General features: G+C 46.3%; 2 long non-coding RNA genes across 2 annotated transcripts; one reads left to right on the top strand and one right to left on the bottom strand.

Moving 5' to 3' along the window:
* Positions 1–831: 831 nt before the first annotated feature.
* Positions 832–24,695, bottom strand: LOC132346625 (uncharacterized). Its single transcript, XR_009496532.1, has 3 exons — positions 23,887–24,695; positions 13,134–13,222; positions 832–3,182 (listed from the first exon to the last, which is right to left on the bottom strand). It is a non-coding gene; the product is annotated as an uncharacterized lncRNA (long non-coding RNA).
* On the top strand, positions 6,693–10,574 carry LOC132346624 (uncharacterized). The gene is made up of 2 exons (XR_009496531.1): positions 6,693–7,901; positions 9,078–10,574. It is a non-coding gene; the product is annotated as an uncharacterized lncRNA (long non-coding RNA).
* Positions 24,696–25,953: the final 1,258 nt, after the last annotated feature.

The raw sequence follows: 25,953 nt of genomic DNA, 5'->3' as shown, positions 1-25,953 counted from the left end.
ACCTTCTTCATGGTGTGTAGATCATTTGTTTTGCAGGCAAGATCCACAGGGCTGGGCATGTACCTAACTGACCGATTGATTAGAGAACCAAACATTTGTTGATGGAAAAAGCTTTAAGGTGCTTTTTAAAAAATTTCTCCTTGAGGTTAAACATCACAGATCTGAAAGCACTTCGGCTGTGAGGCTTGAGGTTCTATATCCCCCTATGTAGTTTAGTTTTCAGGTCTTTACATCTCTCAGGGTCTTTAAAAAGTACTTTCACTATGTGCTTTGATGCTTCCCCAACTTGAGGGTAGGGGCAGTGCTTATCTCTCTCCCTGCACATAGAAGGTATTCAATAAATATTAATCTTAGGAATCTTTTATCACAAAAATTATTCATTCCAGACAGTTCACCTTAGACTCTCCTTCACGTGGTCCCAGCCACAATCTGAGTCTTTGATTCAAGCAAGTGAGACACCATAAGTGTTCACTGGCATTCTCCTTGATTCCAAGGTAGCTGACTAATGGTTGGGGATATGGTTCAGGTATTAAAGGGATCGACGCTTCACCAGAAGCCCTTTTTTGCACCTGCCTTCACTTTGTAACCATTTCCTTGGTTTCTGATGATAGCAAGTATTTGTCTTCTGTTCCTGATGCAAGATTCTAGCCTCCTGACAAGCTTTCAGGAAAAATTCAGGCAGGAAAACCATGACACTTTCCAGAGTTCTTTTAAGGTAAATTTCATCATAGGCCAGAATTTGGAGAACAAAGACCTATTCTTCTGGTTTGTAAGGAAGAATATTTCCAACAAACAGGAGTTTCTTCCAACTCTGCTTTGCTGAGTCTGGCTTGAACTCTGCTTCACTCAGACCAGGGCCCTCACTGTCTGTTGCTGGGAGGAGCTTCAGTGAGCCTCTCTTCCAGGTCTCCATCTTGGAACCCTGAGGTTATAGCAGGTCACATGGGGCCAGTCTCAGTGAGTGTGTGTGCTGCAGGATAATGGTGTAGATTATGGACCTATTGAAGCATGTCTGTCCCCAGGAGTAAGTAGCTGTGGTGTCTAAGCCTTCCGAGCTTCCCAGGCGGGGCAGTGGTCAAGAATTTGCTGGCCAATGTGGGAGGTACAGAAGACACGGGTTTGATCCCTGTGTCAGGAAGATCCCCTAGAGTAGGAAATAGCAACCCACTCCAGTATTCTTGCCTGGGAAACCCCATGGACAGAGGAGTCTGGCAGGCTACCAGACTCCTCTGTCCATGGGGTCATAAAGAGTCAGACATGACTGAGCAGGCACGCATGCTAAACCTCCCAAATGCCCCCTGTTGCTCCAGCTTCTCTCTGGGACTCTACAGATTCTCCCATACCTCTATCCAGCCACCCCTCGCTCCGCCCTGGGAGGTGGGGTGGGGAGAGGGATCCAGCCTGGCAGCTAATGGGACCCTGACATGCTGGCTGGCTAAATACTTTGGATACCATTCCTGGGCAATGTGGTTTGATTCCAGTGCACCAGAGAGCTGCATTCGTGAGTTCACAGCAGTGGAAACTGTGCATGACAATTGCTTTAGGAGAGTGAAGTTGGCTGCTGCTGTGGGCTAATCCTTAGAGATGGGCTAGCAGCAGGGTGAGGACCTATTTGATGCTCGAGTAGTGTCTGTGAGAAGCCGTGGCTCTAGCTGCAGAGAACTGAGAATCTGCGGCAGAAATGATTAGAGAAATGGAGAGAAGAGAGAATGATGCTCCCTCTTTTAAACCTCTCTGCAGCTCTCCATCCCCTAGGATAAACCAAGGTGGGTAGCATCAGCCCCTCGTCCTGCTCCTTGCCTCCTTTACCCTCACTTCTAGCCAACCTGCTGCCCTCAGCCACCCCCTACCCCAGCATTTAAGGGTGGGGAGAACATAACCGAGGATTTCAATCAAGTACAGAGCAGAGAGATGAGAGATGGGGCTGAAAGGGAGGTAGGAGTGAGCAGACGAGAGGCATACGCAGATTTTATATTTACAGAGAGATCTATGAGTTACATGTTACAGTAACTCATCATTTATTGAGCTGTTTCTTTTTTTTTTTTTTTTGACCCCATGGACTGCAGCCTACCAGGCTCCTCCGTCCGTGGGATTTTCCAGGCAAGAGTACTGGAGTGGGGTGCTATTGCCTTCTCCGTGAGCTCTTTCTATATGCAAGATATTTATCTTCTGATCTTCTTGGCAATCCTCATATACTTCTATTACTATCTAGTGGGGATGTCATAGACACCACACAGTCTAGACCCATTTTATAGATGAGGAAACTGAACTCAGACTAGTTAATGTGATGTCTGAGAGCTCCCAATTAATGGCAGCAGCAAGACCAGAACTCAGCTCTCCACATTTCCCAGTGTTGGGTCCCAGTCCCTCGGCCCACATGTGCAAAGCAAGCCCTTGAGAACTGACACAGCTCCTTGTTTATTCAGGAACGAAACGGGCGATGAAAGGATACTCAGGATGAAGCAATCAGGATCTTATCTGAAGTTCAGAAAGTCAGTGGAACCCATGACTTGTTTTTTTTTTCCTTCTTTCTTTTAAAAATAATTTTATTTATTTATTTTTTATTGTATTGGGTCTTCGTTGCTGCGCAGGCTTTTTCTCTAATTGTTGCAAGTATGGGCTACTCTCCAGTTGTAGTGTGCAGGCTTCTCCCCGCAGTGCCTTTTCTTGTTTAAGAGCATGGCCTCTAGGCGCGAGGGCTTCAGAAGTTGCGGCTCTCAGGCTCTAGAGCACAGGTTCAATAGCTTTGGTGCACGGGCTCACTTGCTCTGCGGCATGTGGGATCTTCCTGGACCAGGGATTGAACCCATATCTCCTGCATTGGCAGGCGGATTCTTTACCCCTGAGCCACCAGGGAAGCCCCCCCCCCCATGGCTGGTTGAACAGATTTCCACTGTATAGGCGTAATTTTTATTTTGGAAAAACAAAAAGTGCTTAGAAGCACCAAGCCTCCTTCCAGGCATCTTCCAAAGTCCACTTCTGAGGCCTCCCGTCATTGGCTCGAACGTACGTGTCAGTTTGCACACAATCCACCAGCAGGGCATTGACTCTTCTCCTGAGTCTCCTGCTGACCTCACCGTCAAGAGTGCGCTGCTTCAGGTCCACTCCAGTTCTTGTTCAAAGTCACCCTCAGACAACCATCGATCCCATCAGCATTCTTTTCAGGCTGCAGCATTATTGGTCTGCAGAAAAAGCAAATATTGGGGGATTAGAAGCTGTGTGCTCCTGGCTTTTCTGGAAAGTGCTGGCCCCTGCCCCAGGTGGGGTTTGCAGAGATACAAGGAAGGGGCGCATGGAGGCTGACGGTTGGGCAGAGCTGGCAAGAAGGCCTTGCCTGTGTGAGTGGTCTCGGATGACAGCTTCAGCCCTTAGAGCCTCGTTGGCTGCTGTCACATGAGTCCTCCCCAGCAGCCCAAGGATGTAACTGTACTTTCCTGCCCCTGGTTCATTTATCTCTACCCCTATCCCAATACAGGAGTCATCTTTTTAACTGGAAGTCAATGGGCACCTCTTGGCACCAGTCCCAGATGTTGACTTTTGGGCATCCTAGTTGTGGGAGGCTGTGGGCTGTGCCCAGGTTGGGTGTCAGACAGGTAAAGTGCAAATCTTGGCTCTACAGTTGCTAGCTGTGTGACTTTGAGAAAAGTTACCTGCCTTTTTTGAGCCTTTATTTCTGAAATGGGTGTAGACTCAATGTCCAACATGGTAGCTGCTAATCTCACGAATGGCTTTCCCTGATGGCTTAGCAGGTGAAGAATCCACCTACACACCAGGAGACATGGGTTCAGTCCCTGGGCTGGGAAGATCCCTTGGAGGAGGTCATGGCAACCCACTCCAGTATTCTTGCTGGGAAAATCCCTTGAGAGGAGGAACCTGGTGGGCTACAGTCCATGGGATTGCAGAGAGCTGGACATGACTGAAGCAACTGAGTGCAGTATAGAACACTACACAACCTCATGAGCACTTGAGATGTGGCTGGCTCAAACTGAGATGTACTGACAGTGTAAAATACACACAGGATGTCCTCCCCTGCCAGATCCACAGTGACTGGAGATGCTGATGGGAGGGCTATTTTTCTTGCCCCAAGGAAGCCTGGGATGGATGCCTACATAGCTCTGGAGAGGCCTTTATGGAAGGCCCTCCTCCCTACCAGTCACACGTATAGGGGCACCAGAAGTCTGGGAGGCCAAGTGCATACTGCGGCTGGCAGCCTCTTGGGGCCCAGCCTCCCTTGTACCGGGTGCGCCTGTGGCATGGTATGAGAGAGAACATACTCGTCATGGATTGGGGGTGCCACGCTGGGGAACAATGAGGTGTAGATGGTGCCAATGAAGTTTCTGGTTCTGGCTCTGCCACCCACTGTCTGGGGCACCTTGGATAGGTACTCCTTCCAAACCTAAACTTCCTCATTTCTGAAATAGACTAGCCTCCCAGGGCTGTTGCTAAGTGATCTCCAGGCCTTTTTTTTTTTTTTCTCCCTCCACTAGATGGTCCCTGGTTTATAGATTCATCATTCCAATCTCTGCCTCTGTTATCACATGGCCATCTTTTCCCTGTGTGTCTGTCTTGACATAACATTCTTCTCGTGTATAAAGACACCGATCATAGTGGATTAAGGGCTCATCCTAATCCAGTAGGACCTCATTTAATTAATTACATCTGCAAAGACCTTATTTCCAGATAAAGTCACATCCTGAGGTGCTTTCAACATGTCTTTTAGGAGGACATGATTCAACCCATAACACTGAAGCTGAGGCTCCAATTCTGTGGCCACCTGATGCAAAGAGCCGACTCATTGGAAAAGATCCTGATGCTGGGAAAGATTGAGGGCAGGAGGAGAAGGGGATGACAGAGGATGAGATGGTTGGATGGCATCACCAACTCGATGGACATGAGTCTGAGCAAGCTCCAGGAGATGGTGATAGACAGGGAAGCCTTGTGTGTTGTGGTTAATAGGGTTGCAAAGAGTTGGACATGACTTCGCAGCTGAACAATCCAACCCAGAACTTATCAGGAGAAGCTGAAATCAACGTCTGTTCTTTGCTCCCTTGTGTGGCTACTTCCCTCTACTGGAAGTCACATCGTTCTCTCCTGTCAGCTACTCTCTCTAGGTGCTGGTAATCATTCTTCTCCTTTGCCTTTGAACTGCATCCATCTCTTGTTGATTGTCCTAAGCCCTTGCTCGTTACTTTGTAAATAGTTCTTAAGTAAGCTCTCCTTCAATTTCCTAATTCGTATATCTGTTTCCTGACACAGAGTCTTACTACCCATTCACCTGTCTATCCATCCATCATCCATCCATTCACCCACCCATCCACCCACTCACTCATCCACCCACCCATCCATCCATCCATCCATCCACCCATCCATCCATTCACCCACCTACCCATCCACTCTTCCTCCTGTCCATCCACCCACTCCAGCTTTCTGCATAGCACACAGTTCACTGTGGATGCTCCACATATTCAGCAAACACTGAGCCTTAGCTCTTCGGAAAGTGCCAGGTCCTGTGCCAGGAATGTAGTAAGTAAACCACAGTCCCTATTCTCTGGAAGCTGGTGATACAGTCCAGGGATAAGAATATAACATACAGACCATATTTCCTAATAGTTATCTGCATCTAGCGGGGGTGGAGGGAGCATAGAGGGAAAAAAATGCCTGGAGAATTACTCAGCAGGATTAGGAGACAACTGAGGAGGTACATTCTCGGCTCTGTTGTTTTTAAATTTTGGAGCAGTTTGGGTCTGAAATTTTCTGTTTGTCTTGTAAGAGACAGAGGGAGAGAGTGCAGAGTTGATCATCAACATCTCCCTCTGAAAGAGGCTTCTAGATAGCCAGCTGTCCCCTGACTGTGTCCTTGGAGGACTGCTCTCCCTTGGGCCCCTGAGGCAGCTCTCTCTTTGTTCTTGGGAGGCAATTTCTGAGAACAAACACATGAACAAGGGAAAGGGGTACAGCCAGAGCAATTTGGATTCATGGTGAAGCTCCGACAATGGCTTCTTTGAACAGGCGCCGTGTAACCTGTAAGGGGCTGAGCCGGTGGGTGGGAGAGTGTCATAGAAGCCCACCAAGGAGCTGAGCCTCCTCCAAGGATGAGTCAAGTTGAGTCAATTCAGCGGGCCTCAGCTGAGTCCCTGGAATAGTGATTCATCCTTTCAGGCTTGGTGATACAAAGACAAGGTCCCAGCCTGCCCCCTGCAACTTCATCATCTAGCTGTAATGAGTGATGCCCACTGGGGTCCAGGAGATGTCCCCAGGGTCATACAGCCATCAGCGGGTGGTAGTTTTGAGACAGGGGTGAAATTTGTTCGATAAATATGTAATGAGTGCTGACCACGTGCCTGGCATTGTCTGGTTTCTAGGTGTACTGGACAAGAGGGCAGAGAGGGCCTCTAATTCTGGAGGGCTTTCCTTTTGGGGGGCAAAAGGGGAAGGCTGTCGGAGGAGGGGTTCTAAGAAGATCGTGTGATTTCACCCTCCACAGGCTCCAAAAACTGCCAAGGACTGAGCTGGGTGTGAGCTCTTGGGGTTAAGTACTTAGAAGGGACTCTGTCAACTGCAGAATTTAATTGATTCTACTGTCAAGAGGAGGCTCTACACAAATGAAGATGTAGGGGACAATCAGCATTCAAAACGTGTTACAGTATGTGTTAATACAGGATATGTGTTTTTCTCTTTCTGACTTACTTCACTGCAAAAAAAAAAAAGAGTGAGAAATACTAAAAAAAAAAAAAGTTACAGTAACAAGCAATCAGCAGAACTGCCCAGTGACAAGGCTTCTCCCTCTCCCCTCTCTTCCTGTCTGTCTCTATGGTGACCATTACTAGGACTGGTCAGGGTCAAACATGGTCAGTCAAACAGCAATACTCCCCGGGACTCCAGCAGCTGCATCTTGGGTTAAACGATGGTATGAAGGGCTTTTGTATTTCACATTATGAATTTCTTTGCACGATGGCAAAATCTTTTGTTATGGGACATATGATAAAAACATTAAATACATTTTTTTTAAGAAAGAAAAATAAACCAGCCGTTGGCCACAGGACTGACTTAATTTTCACATTTCCCTTCCAGCTTTTGTCTATATGCAGCATTTTTAAACTCATTGCTAATCACAGTGGACAGAGAATTTTGTATTCTGCTTACAAAGCCTTTTTTCCCCTAAAAGCATTTGTTCTCTCGTATAGATGCTGTACTTGAGGCCAATCTTTGATGGCACATCGGTTTTCCTCTCAGAAGCACGAACGCGTCACTGAAATGACGATAAGAGATGTTTTCCTCGCTTGATTGGGTGTCTGTGAAATGCTTTGTTGTTCAGAGTTTTACAGACGAAGGGGTTGACACAAGAACAGAACAGAACAGACTTTGCTTAGAGATTATTTGTGTTGTTATCTAAATGGGGTGTTCTCTCTGTGTGGGAGAAAATTTTCCACGTAAATTGAGTAGACGCAGCATTGGTGATATAGCACAAGATACCAGGCTTGGGACCCTCGCTAGCCATGTGACCTTGGGTCACTTACCTAATTCTCTGGTCCTCAGCATCTGTCTCTGCACAGTGAGGACTGTAGCATCTATCTCGCTGGGCCGGGGAGAGGATTCCACGAGATACAGGCTGGGCTTTGACCCTTAGAGTGTATAGTCTATGTATGTGTCTGCATTAACTATAATATGTTTCCTGTGTGATGCTGGGATTGACCTTGAGCAAGCTTCTCCGAGCCTCTGTTTATACATAGTAAAAAGGGAGAACAGAAGTCCCAGTGAGACTAGACAAAATAATGAAAACAAGAATGCTTTGTTATGTAAGATGTGTCTGTCCATTGGCCCGGCCGTCACTCCACCATCTTCCTGTGTCTCTTCCCCCTGGTTCTAGGATGAGGGATGGAAGTTCAGGGGCTATTTCTGAGGTATGTCCCACAACCAGAACCAGAGCCAGAAGCTTCCAGGGACTCCCTGCCCAGGCCTAGCTCCAAGCCCGTGGGCTCAGGGGCACGTGCATCGGCTCTTCACTCAGTCATCCTGCACTGCTCAGCCTCCAGGGCCCCGTTCCCTGGGAGCTTGAGCAGAGATGCTGAGGACTCCATCAGGAGTTAGCCTTCCCTGAACAGCAACAAATGGGCATGGAGTGGGGTCCCGGGGCTGGGATAGGATGGCCCAGCGTCTCGCAGGTGGGCGGGGGAGGCACTAGCAGCAGCTCCGGTAGGAACACTGTGCAAGCGCTGCTGGCAAGTCATTGGTCCCCCCTCCTTTCTTATCTGACCCTTTCACTTTCTTTCCTCCTCTCCTCTGCCCCATGTTCTTCCTAGGTTTCACAATCCTGATTATCTCCGGACCCCACTGATATAGCCAGCCTCCTCCTCTGCCATCTGCAGCCTGGGGGTGGGACACGGTCCCCTCCCCAGTTCTCAACATTCATTTTGGAAACTTTTAGAACAAAGCAAAATCAACAAGTAGGTTTTGAGCCACCTCTCTTGCAAAGATAAACTTTTCAAATGAACTGCTTCTTCTGGGAAAGGAAACCAGGGGGAAAAACCATTTACAGATGATCTCAGAGTTTGACGTGAGAACCAGCCATCTGACCTCGGTTCCCGGATGGGGTGGCTTGGGAAGGCTGGGTGTGAAATGGGCAGGCACCTGGTCACACACAGCCCGGCCCCTTCCCCTGCACTTGCCTTCCTCCTCACCTCTACAGCACCCACAGAGGCTAGCCAAGGCCGTCCCATCCACCATGGGTGCTCAGTGACTTTCCTTTTTGCAAGTTTTCATATTGAAGTGCCACTCAGCACGCTTTCTGACGGCCGGTCCTTTGTGAAGCGTTCCCAAAATACCACCTGCTCTCTCTCTCTGTTCAATTTCTAACCACCCAGTTCTGCTTTTTCTAGGAGTTCTCAAAACACCAAATAAAACTCTTTGAGTTTATTAGTTAGCAGAATGTACAGATATCTTAAAAATCAGAAATCAGATAGTTTTTTTTTTTTCTCTCAAACAGGGCTTTAGAAGGAATGTTTTACTGCAGTCAGTTCAGTAATGGGCTCCCAGCTGGTGGAAGGTATGGCCATCTACACCTTGTTTCTCTTTTCCAGGTAACAAATCCAGTGCTGCTGAAGGGCTTCCCGTTGGTATCCCTAAAAGAAGAAACACTTCTTTCCTCTTCTCACACTCACACCAACACTTCTGACACCTAATGTGTCACCAACAACTTCTCTACCTCCCTGGAAAATCAACTCTGAATATTCATTGGAAGGACTGATGCTGAAGCTCCAACACTTTGATCACTTGATGTGAAGAGCAGACTCACTGGAAAAGACCCTGATGCTGGGAAAGAGTGAAGGCAGGAGGAGAAGGGGATGCCAGAGGATGAGATGGTTGGATGGCATCACCGACTCAATGGATATGAGTTTGAGAAAACTCTGGGAGATAGGGAAGGACAGGGAGGCCTGGTATGCTGTGTCCACAAGGTCACAAAGAGTCGGACGTGACTTAGTGCCTGAACAATAACTGGACACCAAGTGGGTATCCTGCAGTGCATTTCTGACACTAACTAGGAAGTTATCACTGACCCCAGAGGTTAAGAGCTCAATATATAAGATTGCCCCCACTTCAGATGTCAGTGGCGAGATACCCATACCTCTGTTTGACTTTGCTACAAGCTGAGGTCCCCACAACCCCCTCTCCAGGTTCAATAACGTGCTCTAACAGCTCACAGAACTCAGAGAGATGCGTACCTGTGTGACTATTACATAATAAAGGACACAGATGACAGATAGAAGAAGAGGTACCTAGGGCAAGATCTGGAAGAGTCCCAAGTGTGGGAGCTTCTGTCTCAGTAGAGTTGGGGTACATCATCCCCTCAAAACATGGATGTGCTTACCAACCTAGAAGCTTTCTGAGTCACTTGGCTTAGGGATTTTTATGGATGCTTACCATGTATTAATAGGAATGATTATTTATTCCTATACTCAGTCTTGGTCCCCTTCTCTTCTCTGGAGGATGAGGGTGGGGTTGACAGTTCCCAAGCATGGCTGGGTCTTTCTGGTGATCAACCCCCTTCCTGACGCTATCCTGGAGCCACCAACAGCCACCTCATTAGAACAAAGGATGCTCCTGTCACCCAGAATATTCTAAAAGACTAAGGAGCTCTATGTCAGGAACTGGGAATTGAGACTACGGCAGCCTACCAGGCTCCGCCGTCCCTGGGATTCTCCAGGCAAGAACACTGGAGTGGCTTGCCATTTCCTTCTCCAAAGCATGAAAGTGAAAAGTGAAAGTGAAGTCGCTCAGTCGTGTCCAACTCAGCGACCCCATGGACTGAAGCCTACCAGGCTCCTCCATCCATGGGATTTTCCAGGCAAGAGTACTGGAGTGGGGTGCCATTGCCTTCTCCGATATATATATATATTTCACCATTAACCATGTAGAAGTGAATGAGTCACTGCTACAGAGTGACCATCTATGGCTTGTGTTGTCACTGAACTCCTGAATATGCAATGTTTCAGTGCTTTACTTCCTTTAACTCACACGATTGTTCCAGTCACTTTGGACGTGCAGAAAAGCTACTCAGTAAATGAGCAGTGAATAGATCAATGCTTCTCTGAGGCTATTATTGCTTTCCTTCTTTCTTTCTAAATTTAACACTGGATTATAGACTTTTTCTTTACACAAGACTAGAGAGATTGCACATTAACCACCATACACCTATCACCCAGCTTCAGTAATTATCATTTTGCTACTCCTGTTTCATCCACATTCCCACCAACACTCTTTTTGCTTGAGTATTTTACAGCAGACCTCAATCATCATATGGTTTCAACCGTAAAGACTGCAGTATAGATTTCAAATAGGAAAAGGCTTACACAAACTCAGCTACATGCCATTTGTTGTTAAAAAAAAATTAACAACAATCTCTTAATATCATTTTAGTACTGAGGCCGGATTCAATTTTCCTTGACTGTCTCAAAAAGTTTTTTTTTTTTTGCAGTTGCTTTGTTCATTTTTGCCACCTCTCAAGTCTTGTGGGATCTTTAGCTCCCCAACCAGGGACTGAACCCATACCCTCTGCAAGGGAAGCCTGGAGTCCTAACCACTGGACTGACAGGGAATTTGAGGATACCTAAAAGGACGTGGAATTGGATTGGCATGTCCTTATGTCCGTTTTAATCTCTAAGTTTCTCTCTTTTTATTTATTTGTTTTTAAACAACCATTTATTTGTAGAAGCCAGATCATTGGTCTTGCAGACATTGCCCAAGTTTTGGGTTTGGCTGATTGCACCCACCTGGTGACCCTGGGCATGTTCCCCTATCCCAGGATAGCAGATGCTAGTGATGAGCAGTGGCTAGATTAATGCTTCTCTGAGCCTAATATTGCTTTCCTTCTTTTTTTTCTTCCAAATTTAACACTGGTTTATAGACTTTTTCTTTACACAAGACTAGAGAGAATTGCACATTAACGGCCATATACCTGTCACTCAGCTTCAATAGTTATCATTTTGCTATCAGGTGGCCTAGACCCGCCTGATTTCAGTGAAGCTTAAATGGTGAAAATTGTGGTCCCACACGAAACTGCAGCTGTTACTCTGCTTAACTGCTTTGTGGGTTTCTCCCAAATAATTTTTTGGGGGGAGGGGAGGTAAAGATGGTGGGGACTAACATTCATGGGAATCTTTAACCAATGGTAGATAAATTCCCTGGCTTCCCCATTTGCTGGTATCACTTTGAGGCATGCTCAAGATGACTTTCAGAGGGTCCCCAGTTATGTGTCTTTCATTGTTTCTTGGTTACTAATTTATTAGTAAAGGGTGCATAACCACTCATTATTATTAGCACAGACACTTTATCGTCTTTTATCCCAGGTTTTATTTTCTTTCCTTCACTTCTTTCTGAGACCGTCTCCCAAATAAGCTCGTTGTTGTTTAGTTGCTAAATTGTATTAGAATTTTTGCCACTGCAAGGACTGTAGCCCACCAGATTCCTCTGTCCATGGGATTCTCCAAGCAAGAATACTGGAGTGGGTAGCCATTTCCTATTCCAGGGAACCTTCCCAACCCAGAGATCCAAACTGCGTCCCCTGCATTGGCAGGTGGATTCATAAGGGAAGCCCCCTAAATAAGCTCCCTCCACCCAAATACTTGTCTCAGGTCTTTTTCCTCGTGAGTCCCAAACTAAGATTCCTCCCTATTTCCTGTAAATGATGGTTACACCTAGATGCTTAGCTAGATTCAGGTTCCTTATGTTTTCTTTTTGGCAAGTTGGCTTCTTAGGTGTTGTGTGCTTCGCTGTACCACACCTGTCACTGGCATCATGTGGGCGAGGGCCTCAAAATAGTAGGGCTATTAGGGATCTACCTCGAAGACTCAAGAGCTTTCCTCTAGTGTGTCCCTTGACCCATTTTGGAGCTACCCTCTCTGCGTCTGCATCTGAGCTCTTCCAAAGTGAAAGAAAGTGGAAGTGACAGTTGCTCAGTTGTGTCCAACTCCTTGTGACTCCATGAACTACACAGTCCATGGAATTCTCCAGGCCAGAGAATACTGGAGTGGATAGCCTTTTCCTTCTCCAGGGGATCTTCCTAACCCAGGGATCGAACCCAGGTCTCCCACATTGCAGACTTTTTCTTTACCAGCTGAGCCACAAGGGAAGCCCAAGAATACTGGAGTGGTAGCCTATCCCTTCTCCAGCAGATCTTCCTGGCCCAGGAATCAAACCAGGGTCTCCTGCATGGCAGGCGGATTCTTTACCAACTGAACTATCAGGGAAGCCCCAAGATGGATATTCTTCACCTGCAGGTAGCATGCTGTTTGTTTAATTGGAGGAGACATAAATGACTCCCTCTGATACACAGCTCTCAAAGCAGCAGAGTTTGGTTCCCTCCACCTCTCCAGAGCCTCCACGTGTGAGTCATTTCTGCTGGGTGTGTATGTTTAAAAGTCCTCATGGATGGAACACTAGTATCACGAAAATAGAAGCTCATCAAAGGTGTGTTTTGCTCAGCTGGGTGGCCGTTAACCAGTTCCTATGAGGCTTAGCATCTTGTAATGGAAAGTGAGGGGTGGGGGGAGACATCAGCTGTGTGAGTGCATATGAACGTATGCGCAAGTGTATGGATGCACAAGAACTCTTTCCCCTTAAGTAGCACAAAACGTCACCTGTCTGATACAATTTCTCCATCTGAGAAGTCTTCCCCCTTCTCTGTTTCCTCTCCTGGCCCTCAGTTGGTCCCTCCTGTCTGAAATACCTGAAACAGAGGACATGAAGGTTGGAGGTGGCTTAATGAGTGAAGAGAGGTGGAATTTCAAGTTGAAAGACTTTGAAGAGTCACTGCATAACCCTGGGTCAGTCACTGAACCCCCATGGGCTCTATTTTTTTTATCTTTAAGTTGGATATAATAAAAAAACATATATTAAAATGCTTTGACTTAAATGAGAGAGTACATCACGAAAGAAGAATTTTTTAAAATAGTTTTATTTGTTTATTTTTGGCTGTGCTCTGCAGGCTTTCCTCCAACTGTTGCGAGTGGGGACTACTCTCCAGTTGCAGCACGTGGGCTTCTCACTGTGGCGGTTTCTCATTGTTGAGGCTCCAGGGTCTAGAACACAGGCCCTAGTAGTTGTGATACACGGATTTAGTAGCCCCGCAGCATGTGGATTCCCCATGGACCAGGGATCGAACCTGCATTGGCAGGCAGATTCTTGGCCCCTGAGCCACCAGAGAAGCCCTGAGTGAAGAATATCGTAAGCAGTAAAGACTTTGGACAAACGAGAGAGGGTATTTCTATGCCTCAGTGGGAATGAATTTTCCATTTTTTCTTGGACAGGTTTCAATAGGAATAGAGATGAGGATTTTGCTTAGTTGCAAACAACAGAAACAGGCTCAGGCTAAATGAAAGAGAAAAGAGACTTACTGACAGGTTATTGAGTAGCTTTTAGATTTGCCAGGAAGCCACAGAGCCAGTGTGCAAAAACATCAGGAGTGAAGAACTCTGCAAAATGACCACGGTCACGGCCGAGACCACACCGTGGAACTGGGTCACTGGTATGGTCACTTTTAAACATAGGACAGCACTGCCCAGAATGTCCATACTCTACAGCCTCTGTGCCTCCTCCTTCAGCCTGTTCTCGGTGGTCCCTGCTCCTAGGCTTGCTTCTGGCCAGCATCTGGTTGGGCATCTGAGGCAGGCTGGATCACCCCTCAGCAGTGAGAAACGGGGGAGATCTTACATCAATAGGCAGGAGCAGCAGAGGGATTAGGCAGGAGGCTGACAAAGGCCAAGCTGAACACTGATAATGTTGTTTAGTCACTAAGTCATGTCTGACTTAGTGGACTGTAGCCGGCCAGACTCCTCTGTCCATGGGATTTGACAGGCGAGAACACTGTATCCGGGCTTCCCTGATGACTCAGCGGTAAAGAATCTACTGGCCAATACAGAAGACATGGGTTCAGTCTCTAGTCCAGGAAGATCCCACATGCCCTGGAGCAATTAACCCTGTGTGCCACAACTACTGAGCCTGTGCTCTAGAGCCCAGGAGCTGCAACTACTGAAGCCTGCGTGCCCTAGAGCCCGTGCTCTGCAACAAGAGAAGCCCCTGCAGCGAGAAGCCAGCACACTGCAACTACAGAGTAGCACCCGCTCGCCGCAACTAGAGAAAAGCTCATGCAGCATTGAAGACCCAGAGCAGCCAAAAAAAAAAAAAAAAAAAATACTGCAGTGGGTTGCCATTTCCTCCTCCAAGGGATCTTCCCTACCTAGGAATCCAACCTGCATCTCCTGCAGGCAAATTCTCTACCACTGAGCCACCTGGGAAGGCTGCTGTTGTCATACTATTGGTTATTGATCAGATCCAAGACTTCCTGACAGGTGTTTGTTGAGGATCTCCTGTGGCTGAGTATCATGGGAGCTTCATGTAGATAAAATACAGCTCCTGCTTTGAACCCAAAGCAAAGATTGTGTAAACTATAATATGCCACATGATGAAATCGTTTGTGGCCATTATTAATGACCTTTATGAAAATGCTTTTGATACACTGTTAACGAAACAGAAGAGGAGAATACCAAATTGAACATACACTTGATCACAAAGTATGTAACAAGTGTGTATGTGTGGAAGGTCATGTGTAAAATGGGAAAGGGTTGTTTTGGGGCTAGAGTTAGCAGAATTATGGATGTTTTTTATTTTTAAATATTTTTTCTTTTAAGAAAATTGAAGAGAAATGTGGCAAACCTTTTAATATATACACTTAAAGGCAAACTAAGAGCTTTGGTGGTCTGATGTTAGCAATACTCAAAACTTTAGTAGTATCCCCTTATCCTCATAAGGGATGAGCCTGAATAGTTCATTCCATAGCATGGGCACAGTGTTCTTCAGCTGAACCCTCAGATCCCAATGCAGAGTCGAAAGTGCAAGAATCCTCTGTACAGACTGTTCTGGCGAAGATACATTGTGGCTGCTACTTCCTTTTCTGGAGGGGGGACTGGGAAGATTAAATCTGTTGGAACAGGCCACACCCTGCCCTTGTTCAAGACTGACAGGTATCTGCTCTGCTGGGGCTGGGGCCAGCTCATGTTGGTTTGCTCACTGGCAGGTCCTTCTTGAGGGCCGTTGGCAGAACTTGAGGCCTGGGTGCAGGTGCTGAGGCCTCCCAGACTGGCTCCCTCCAGGTCATGACGACTTCAGCCGGAAGACTGGACAGCTGCCTGGAGTTGTCTCTTGGTTTAGAACGTGTAGATTCAATAGTACCGTCAGCAAATTTGTACTCAATGCCCTGCTGGCTTTAACACTCTAGGATTTTGTTTACTCATAAATACAAAAGGAGATATTAACTCTACTTGAAAAGTAAAGAGTTTCCTGCAGCCTAGAAAACACCAACAGAATATTTCACACACTCTGGTTGGCCCCAAAGACTCTCAATTTGAAACTCTTATTTTACAGAAGGAACTGCGAGTCTCATGAATGAATGAATGAAGTCTATCTTGAGCCCCTACCTATTCTTCTGAGCCTCCTCTGCCTTGGCTGGACTTCTTGGCTTCTGCAGTACCCCACTTTCCATAACACCCCCTCCTACAGGCAGCCTCCCAGCTTCACCCTGGTTCCCAATTCAGCTTCCATTCCCTGACTTCAGATTTCTGACTCTTTCTGAGACTCTCTCAAAGCCTCTTTGTCAGCACATAGAGATGTAAGTTTTCATTTTCTCATCGTGACAGCTTTAAGGCACTATGAGTCTTGAATTAGAATCACTCCCTTGATACTCTTTAATGCTTCGTAATACTCTTCTGGGCAGCCATCGCCGTGGGGACAAGGCCATTACTTATTCTCTGGCCGTGACACAAAAGAGCTGATGGATTTCTCACCAGCCCTGTCTTTTTTTTTTTTCCACTTAAAGGACTAAACATCACTGCTAGTAAACATCTATACGAACTTTTACTTTGTAGAAGCTCAATCGTTTTAAGTGCAACTTTCCTAAAATGTGCAGGTTTCATAAAGTGAGCTGCACCAGCGTTTTGCACGCTGGCCTGCTGAGTAAAAGAGGGCCTTCGTTCAGGGTGCCTGAGGCAAGGCAGGGCAACTGCCAAGTGCCCTGACCCATAACCAGGTCAGGACTGCTCAGCAAGGTCACAAAACACATCCACTTGCATGCAACCTAGGTTTCCTTCCGCTGGAATTTGTGTTTCTATATTTGTGTCAGACCATCTCAGTGTCACTGATACTGTGTGTGTGTGTTAGTCGCTTAGTTGTGTCTGATTCTTTGTGACCCCACAGACTGTACCCCGAAAGGCTCCTCTGTCCATGGGATTCTCCAGGTCAGAATACTGGAGTGGGTAGCCGGTTCCCTTCTCCAGGGGATCTCCCCCACCCAGGGATTGAACCCAGGTCTCCTGCATTGCAGGTAGATTCTTTACCATCTAAGCTACAAAGGAAGTCCATAACTGGTACTATTTATCACAATGCTTTATAAGGAAACTTTCTATCAATACTATGAATGCTAACAACATTTATTCTGATAGACATAAAGATGTCAGAATAAAATAGGTTCATTTGTGTACCACCTAAAATCGTTTCACGTGTTATTAATACTAATACTACTCACGCCTCAACTGGATAACAGTGTGGTCATTGCAACGAGAAGTTTGACCAGGTGTAGATCTAGCATAGAGGTAGGAGAAAGATGATGCTACCCAGAGTCCTGCTCCTGGATTTCACTTTTACTTTGAGAATGATGTAGCTCCACCCCGTATCATATCCCACATTAAATAACATGGTGCTAAGTCGCTTCAGTCGTGTCCGGCCCTGTGCGACCCCATAGACGGCAGCCCACCAGGCTCCCCCGTCCCTGGGATTCTCCAGGCAAGAACACTGGAGTGGCTTGCCATTTCCTTCTCCAATGCATGAAAGTGAAAGTGAAAGGGAAGTCGCTCAGTCGTGTCCGACTCTTAGTGACCCCATGGACTGCAGCCTTCCAGGCTCCTCTGTCCACGGGATTTTCCAGGCAAGAGTACTGGAGTGGGGTGCCATTGCCTTCTCCGATTAAATAACATATATACCCTTTATTTTTTAGAGCAGTTTTAGGTTCACAGAAAAACTGGGAAGAAAGGAAGAGATTTCCCATAGGCCCCTGACCCTATCCCCACCCCCACACTCAACCTCCCCCCATTATCAACATGCTCCACAGAGAGTATGTTTATTTCCATTGATGAACTTACACTGACACATCGTAATCACACAAAGTTCATAGTTTATGGTAGGGTTCACTCCTACAGTGTTGTGTGTATTATGGATTTTGACAAATACATAATGACACGCATCTGTCATTATGTATCATAGAATATTTTCACTGCCCTAAAAATCCTCTGCACACTGCCTTTTCATTTCTCCCTTCCTCCTGACCTTTGGAAAACGCTGACTTTTTTTTTTTTTTTTTTACTGTCTCCATAGTTTTGCCTTTCCCAGTGTGTTATACAGTTAGAATTATGAAGCATGTAGCCTTTTCAGATTGTCTTTTTTCTTTTAGGAATATGTATTTTGGCTTCCTCCATGTCTTTTTGTGACGTGATAGCTCATTTCTTTTTCTCGCTGAATAATATTCCATTGTCTGATTGTTCCACAATTTATCTATCCGTTTACCGACTGAAGGGCATCTTGGTTTGCTTCCAAGTTTTGGCAATTATGAATAAAACTGCTCTAAACATCTGTGTGCAGGTTTTTGTGTAGACATAAGTTTTCAACTCATTTGAGTAAATACCAAGGAGTGTGGCTGCGAGACCATATAGTCAAAGTGCGTTTAGTTTTGTCAGAAACCACCACACTGTCTTCCAAATGGACTATGCTGTTTTCCATTCTTACCAGCAGTGAATGACAGTGCTTTTGGCGTCATATTTTTGCCAACCTTTGGTGATGTCAGGGCTTCAGATTTTAGCCATCCTATTTGATGCATTGTAATATCTCACCACTGTTTTAACATGTAATTCTCTAATGACATTTGACAGTGAACATCTTTTCATATACTAGTATTTGCTCTTCGGACATCTTCTTTGGTGAGATGTCCACTTAGATCTTTTCTCATTTTTAATTGGATTGTTCATTTTCTTACTGATGAGTTTTAAGAGTTCTTTGTACAGTCCTTTATCAGGTATATCTTTTGCAAATATTTTCCCCTAATCTGACTTGTTTGCTCATTCTCTTAATGATGTCTTTCACCAAGCCACTTTTTTAATTTTGAGTTTTGTTAAGACTATTTAATTCTTGTAATTTAAACTTAATACAATTATATCTCTGTAACTTGAGTTGTGGGTGACCAGTTGATATAATGCTATGCTTTAATTAAATATTTAACATTCTTGATTTTGTCATCTTCATGAGTCAATATCATTTTTCTGGCGGTACACATTTTTATAAAACTGTGCAGCGCATGTTGACCCTTTGAGTGTGGGCCCTAACAGGTAAATTGGTTCTGTCTGACAGCAGTGGTACTCTAGGCTTAATGCTTGGTCAATGCTATAAGGCAACCCTCAGAGTCTTTTAGGACTGGCACTGGTGGTGATAAATGATTTGAACTGGAAGAGCTCTTAAAGCTCATCAAATCCAATTCCTCAATTTTCTAATAAAGAAACCTGAGGCCCAGGGAGAGGCAGCGACTTGCTGTGTCATTATTACCATCACCATTGTCTCCATCACCATCTACCATTTATCTAACACCTTCCAAGTGTATGTATCTGAGGCCACAGAGAATAATAAGACAGGTTCTTGCCTTCAAAGAGGGCTTCCTGGCGGCTCAGACGGTAAAGAATCTGCCTGCAATGTGAGAGACCTGGGGAAGGTGTCCTAGAGAAAGGAATGGCTACCCACTCCAGTATTCTTGCCTGGCGAATTCCATGGACAGAGGGGCCTGGCGGGCTATATAGTCCATGGGGTCGCTAAGAGTTGGACCCAGCTGATCAACTAACATTTTTATTTATTTATTTATTTTTGCCTTCAATGAGTTTGCAACCCATTGAGATGATTGGTCAGGTAGTGAGTTAGTGGTCCAGCTCCGACTAGAGTCCAGGTCTTTCTCTGGATTCCCAAGGCAGTGCATGGCCCATACACTGTGGCCTCTATCACCATGGTCACATGGGGGTGTGCATGCTTACTTGGCAGAGCAAATTAGCACGGTAGACCCTTACAGGAAATGATTATGTTCTTGATAGCAATGGTGATTCTGGCTCAATGTACAGGTGTATGGGTGTGACCTGGACTGGATGCCAGACAAGATGAGTCATAAAAATGCCTAGGGAAGGATTCCATAGGCCTGGTTTGGATCAGGTGTCCCTTTTGGGGCCAATCATCTATGGCCATAGAGTCAATGAGAGTATGGAAATGCCTACTGGAATCAAGTGGTTGGAGATGCAGGAGCAGTCTTCAAAAGGAGGGTGCTTTTCCCAAAGGAAGAAGGAGGAGCCAGGCAAAGCAACAAGCCAACCTCCTCAATCATAGAAGTTCGTTCAAAATGATACTAAAGATGTTTAAAGAGGAGAGAGGCTCTGCCCCATTGTGGATCAGCAATGGAATACTAGTCAAGGCATTTCAGATGGAAAGTGACGGAATAGGCATTGGCAAAGGCCCAGGGGGAAGCAAGCAAAAGGCAAAAGGGAAAGCCACACGTGGAAGGTAGTTAACTTTGTCTGCAAACTAAACTGGATAGAAGAAAGATGACAGTGAGTGGGAGGTGAGGTTTCAAAGTCAGTAAGGGGCTATATCCTGGAGAACCAGATACCAGAATCTGGGCTTTAATTTGTAGCCATTGGAGATATGGTTTGCCAGATAAAATACAAGATGTTTAGTTAAATCTGAATTTCAGATAAATAGCAAATAATATTTGCATAAATATACTTATATTGCTGCTAAGTTGCTTCAGTTGTGTCCGACTCTTTGTGACCCCATGGACTATAGCCTGCCAGGTGACTCTGTCCATGGGATTCTCCAGGCAAGAATACTGGTGTGGGTTGCCATGTCCTCCTCCAGGGAATTTTCTCGACCCAGGGATGGAACCTCCATCTCTTAAGTCTCCTGCATGGGCAGGCTTATCCTAAACAGCATTAATTGTGTATCTGAAATTCAAATTTAACTGGCATCTAACATTTTTATTTGCTAAATGTGTCCTTCACAATTGGAGAGCCAATGAAGGGTTGTGAGCTAAGACATGCATGAAGCTGTTGATGGAGCCCAGACTCCAGCATCTCTTCTGTCTGGGTCTCAGAATCCAGGCCAGTGAAATCCGAGGTCCTTAACAGTGAGACAGGCTTTGCCAGCTATCGGGTTTCCTTGGGTTCTCTGACTCTCCCGTTGTGGAGCGGGTGTTAAGTGCGCTCTTTTTAATGTCTTAATGCTCTTGGCTCTGGAACATTTATCCTTTGTCACTGTGGTAACTCAATTGGAGCCCTAGAATTCAATTAGCCAGATGCCCCATTCCCTGGAGGATGACTCAGGAGTCAAAATCCGGAGGCTTGCTGACGTCACCCACAATTTATTCCCTCAGGGAGCATCTGGATAGAAACTCAGGCAGAGATGAAGAGAAAGGAATCATGCATTTGCAAACGTGTCGCCTGCTCTCCTACCCCTCGCATCCTTCCTCCATGGCGGTGTGGTCACAGGCCCGATCCATATGGCCTGGGCTCCCTGCACAGCTGTGAAGAAGGAGCTCATCAGCCTTCACAGCCAGGCCCCTGGGGGAGCTGTTATGAGCGCACCCAGGAGCTGACTCACTCGGGCAATTTTCACTTACAACAGCACCAAGTCAGCTGGGAAAACACATCCTCTTCAAGGAGTAATTCAGGTGCCCCACCCCAGCTTCTCACTCCTCTCTTCTCATCCTTCACACCCTCCTCACGGCAGTACAATTAAAAAAAAAAAACCAAGAAAAAGACGGCATTTGGGATCTTGCTCCAACAATCCTAGTAGGTGCCAGAAGCAGCCAGAAACTTCTTCTCTGAAGCCTCCACTTTGACTGCAGCTCCAGTGACTCCTTCCTCAGATGGCTGAGGTCCCCTGGCCCCACGTGCCCCGGCCCCTTCTCCAGCTGTGCCTCTCACCACATCCCACACCCATAGCATCCTGCCCATTGGACTACTGTGAGCACTCTTCTTTCAGCCTGGGGTCCACCACCTGCCCTCACCCACCTTCAGATCTCAGCTCACCCACTGGCTCCTCCAAAAGGGGGCCTTCTCTTCTACCCCCCAACCCCCAGAAGGCTGTGCCCACTCTGTCACTCTCAGAACATTGCCCGCCCCCGAATCTGTCTGTTTACATTCCTGTCCTAGCGGTGGGGCTGCTCAAAGTCAGCGTGTGACCTTCATCTCTCTTCTCCAGGTGCTCAGCACCAATTTCAGACTGCTTTTAAAAATAATTCCAAGGGTCTTCCCTGTTGGCCCAGTGGCGAAGACCCTGAGTTCCCAATACAGGTTCCATCCCTGATCAGGGAACTAGGTCCCACAGGCTGCAACTAAGACCTGGTGAAGCCAAGTAAATAAATCAGTTCAGTTCAGTTAAGTTCAGTCGCTCAGTCGTGTCTGACTCTTTGCAACCCATGGACTGTAGCACGCCAGGCCTCCCTGTTCATCACCAACTCCCGGAGTCTACCCAAACTCATGTCCGTCAAGTCAGTGATGCCATCCAACCATCTCATCCTCTGTTGTCCCCTTCTCTTCCCGCCTTCAATCCTTCCCAGCATCAGGGTCTTTTCAAATGAGTTGGCTCTCACATCAGGTGGCCAAAGTGTTGGAGTTTCAGTTTCAACATCAGTCTTTCCAATGAATATTAAGGACTGATTTCCTTTAGGATGGACTGGTTGGATCTCCTGGCAGTTCAAGGGACTCCCAAGAGTCTCCTCCAACACCACAGTTCAAAAGTATTAATTCTGTGGCACTCAGCTTTCTTTATAGTCGAACTCTAACATCCATACATGACTACTGGAAAAACCGTAGCTTTGACTAGACGTACCTTTGTTGGCAACGTAAAAAAATCATTCCAACATTGCAGAAGAGTATAAAGCAAAATTGGAGGAGGAAATGGCAACCCACTCCAGTATTCTTGCCTGGAGAATCACTTGGACAGAGGAGCCGAAAGGGCTATGGTCCATGGGGTCGCAAAGACTCTGACACAACTGAAGCAACTGAGCACTGAGCATAAAGCAAAATAAATAATGCTGTCTGCCGCTTCTCAGTCCTACTCCTCAGAGGCTCCTCTGGGTATTTCCTGTGTGAAGGAGCATGGTATGTGGGCAAACCCCAGGCGACGTGATGCTCAATGTCCCAGGCTCTGCCTCTCTCTCTTTGTCAGTATATCTTAGACAACTTCCCACATCAGTACATGTGATCTGCCTCAGTTTCTATTGACAGCGTAACATACCATAATGTAAGTGTAGAAAAATGCATTTGCACAATCCTGTGTTCATGAATGTTTATTTTCCCCTCCTTGATGTTTAAAAGAATGCAGTATGGATATGCATGTGGTAGATGCATAAAGGTACATAAAGTAATATGCTCCTTTCTGCTCTTGTGCAGGGGTACTTATAAGTTAAATTCCTAGAAATGAAACTGCTAGGACACAGAAAAGGTATTTGGAATTCGTCAGATGCTTTGCAAAAAGATGGCAACATATCAAATTCCTATGTACAGTGTTTTCCTTTTTCTAGAAACTCTTACCATCATGAGGCATAATCAACCTTTGTGATTTTTATCTGTAAGAAAAATATAATTCACTGTTCTGGTTGGAACTAGTTTGTGTGTGCACTCAGTTGCTAAGTTGTGTCTGATTCTTTGCGACCCTCTGGAGTGTAGCCCATCAGGCTCAGACTCTGTCCATGGGATTTCTTAGACAAGAATCCTGGAGTGGGTTGCCATTTCCTTCTCCAGGAACTAATTTAACTATGACTAAAGTAGCATTTTTTTTTTGTAGTTTGATTATTTATATATATTTTTTTAATGAACTGCTGAGTTACAATGTCCTTTGACCACTTTCATATTTGCTTATTTTTCACTCTGACACTGATTTGTAGAAGTCTTTTATATTTTGAGGAAATCAGACTGTTTTCATATATACTATAAATTTCTTCAGTTTGTTGCTTATTTCTTCTTTCTTCCTTTTTTTGAGCTCTCATAAGTTATTATTTTTTATTCCTTTCTTGTTTATCTTTGCCACACAAATTTTTAAAAATAACAGTGAAATCTGTTCATCTTTTCTGGCTTCTGAGACTATATACTCACTAAAAAGAAGTGAATAAGGGACTTCCCTGGCTGTCCAGTAGTTGAGATTCCTCGCTTTCAATGCAGGGGACACAGGTTCGATCACTAGTCCGGGAACTAAGATCTCACATGCTGCTCAGCGTGGCCAAAAAAAAAAAGGTGAATACATGAAAGAAAAAGCACACACCTGTGGCACTCACTGTGTGTATCGTCCACATATAGTGAGGGTTCTGAGCATGAAGAAGACGCCAGCCTGGGCCTCAGGGCCAGTCTGGTTAGAGGCCAGAGAGTCTGGGGAGTGGTGGCCCAGTGCCCAGGCCTTAGCCCGCGGGGACTGTGACATCACAGGGGCAGACACCTGGTGGCCTTTCACCGACACCTCCTTCTGGCATTGCTTACAGCCCCCGGCTCAGGGCTGGGAATGGGGGAAGGGCACTGCGCTCTGCCTTCAAGTCCACGATGGTAGTGTCATGGCCGGGGCAGCACACGGTGGGTCTGGCAACGTCCAGCGCTGCTGCCCACCCAGCCCTCTGTGTCCTGGGCCCGGGATCTTTCCTGCCAACCTCCCTCCTGCACGGGTATCATCTAGCCCCTCGTCTTTCCATCCCCATGGGGGCTTTGCGGCGTCCTGACCCTAGATTTGCACCTGGAGCCCCAGCCCCTGCCAGCACCACACTGCTCTTGCCTGCCAGCCCCCAGCCTGCCTCCCCCCACCCCCAAGGTGTCAGGTCCACACTAAGACCCCAGGGAGACCCCCCCACATTTTCCTGGTGAGTGTATATTCTTCATACGATGAAACTACCACTGACTGGCTGTCTGCCATGTGCTTGATGCTGTACACCTCAGTTCAGCTCAGTCGTGTCTGACTCTTTGCGACTCCATGGATCGCAGTACTCCAGGCCTCCCTGACTATCACCGTCTCCCGGAGTCTACTCAAACTCATCTTCATTGAGTCGGTGACGCCATCCAACCATCTCATCCTCTGTCATCCCCTTCTCCTCCTGCCCTCGATCTTTCCCAGCATCAGGGTCTTTTCAAATGAGTCAGTTTTTCACATCAGGTGGCCAAAGTATTGGAGTTTCAGCTTCAGCATCAGTCCTTCCAATGAATATTCAGGACTGATTTCCTCTAGGATGGACTGGTTGGATCTCCTTGCAGTTCAAGGGACTCCCAAGAGTCTTCTCCAACACCACAGTTCAAAAGCATCAATTCTTCAGTGCTCAGCTTTCTTTATAGTCCAACTCTCACATCCATACATGACTACTGGAAAAACCATAGCCTTGACTATACAGACCTTTGTTGGCAAAGTAATGTCTCTGCTTTCTAATATGCTGTCTAGGTTGGTCATAACTTTCCTTCCAAGGAGTAAGCGTCTTTTAATTTCATGGCTGTAGTCACCATCTGCAGTGATTTTGGAGCCCCCTAAACTTAAGTCAGCAACTGTTTCCACTGTTTCCCCATCTATTTGCCATACTGGATGCCATGATCTTAGTTTTTTGAACGTTGAGCTTTAAGCCAACTTTTTCACTCTCGTCTTTCACTTTTATCAAGAGGCTCTTTAGTTCTTCACTTTCTGCCGTAAGGCCGTAAGGGTAGTGTCATCTGCATATCTGAGGTTATTGATATTTCTCCCAGCAATCTTGATTCCAACCTGTGCTTCATCCAGCCCAGCATTTCTCATGATGTACTCTGCATATAAGTTAAATAAGCAGGGTAACAATATACAGCCCTGATATACTCCTTTTCCTATTTGGAACCAGTCTGTTGTTCCATGTCCTCCTTTACAGTCATCAACAGAGTTCTCAGAGCACTGTATCCTCATTTCACTAATCAGGAAGCTGAGGGTCAGGCAGATTAAGTCAGCCTAAGATCTCATCTCCTTCAAGGGACGGGTCCCAACCCTGACCCACTCTATCTCTGCACCTGGGGAACGGAGGCTCCTTCTGGCATCAAGCTCCACCTGTAGAACGAACTTCCATCCAGGGCCCGCTGTGAGCCCGCCCCCAGGGAGACCCGTCAGTCCAACCATTCTGGGCCACCCCTGAGCCACCCACTGCCTTCTGGTAGGAGGTGGAGGTTGGAGGGTTACTTCACTTCTGTTCCTACAGCTTTTGCAAATGTTGTAAACAACAAGAGGGAAAAAGCATCCAGTTCTCTTCCAATGGCTTGGCTCCTCCCCAAAGTGAGAAATGCCAGACCTTTTATAACCCCTGAAAGACAAAGTGCTGCACCACCGGCCCCTCAGAGGCCCTCC

The sequence above is a fragment of the Bos taurus genome, chromosome 11 (genome assembly GCF_002263795.3).
Source record: "Bos taurus isolate L1 Dominette 01449 registration number 42190680 breed Hereford chromosome 11, ARS-UCD2.0, whole genome shotgun sequence".
Lineage (NCBI taxonomy): Eukaryota > Metazoa > Chordata > Mammalia > Artiodactyla > Bovidae > Bos > Bos taurus.
The sequence above is the reverse complement of the archived record's forward strand: the minus strand, read 5'-3'. Positions and strand labels throughout refer to the sequence as shown.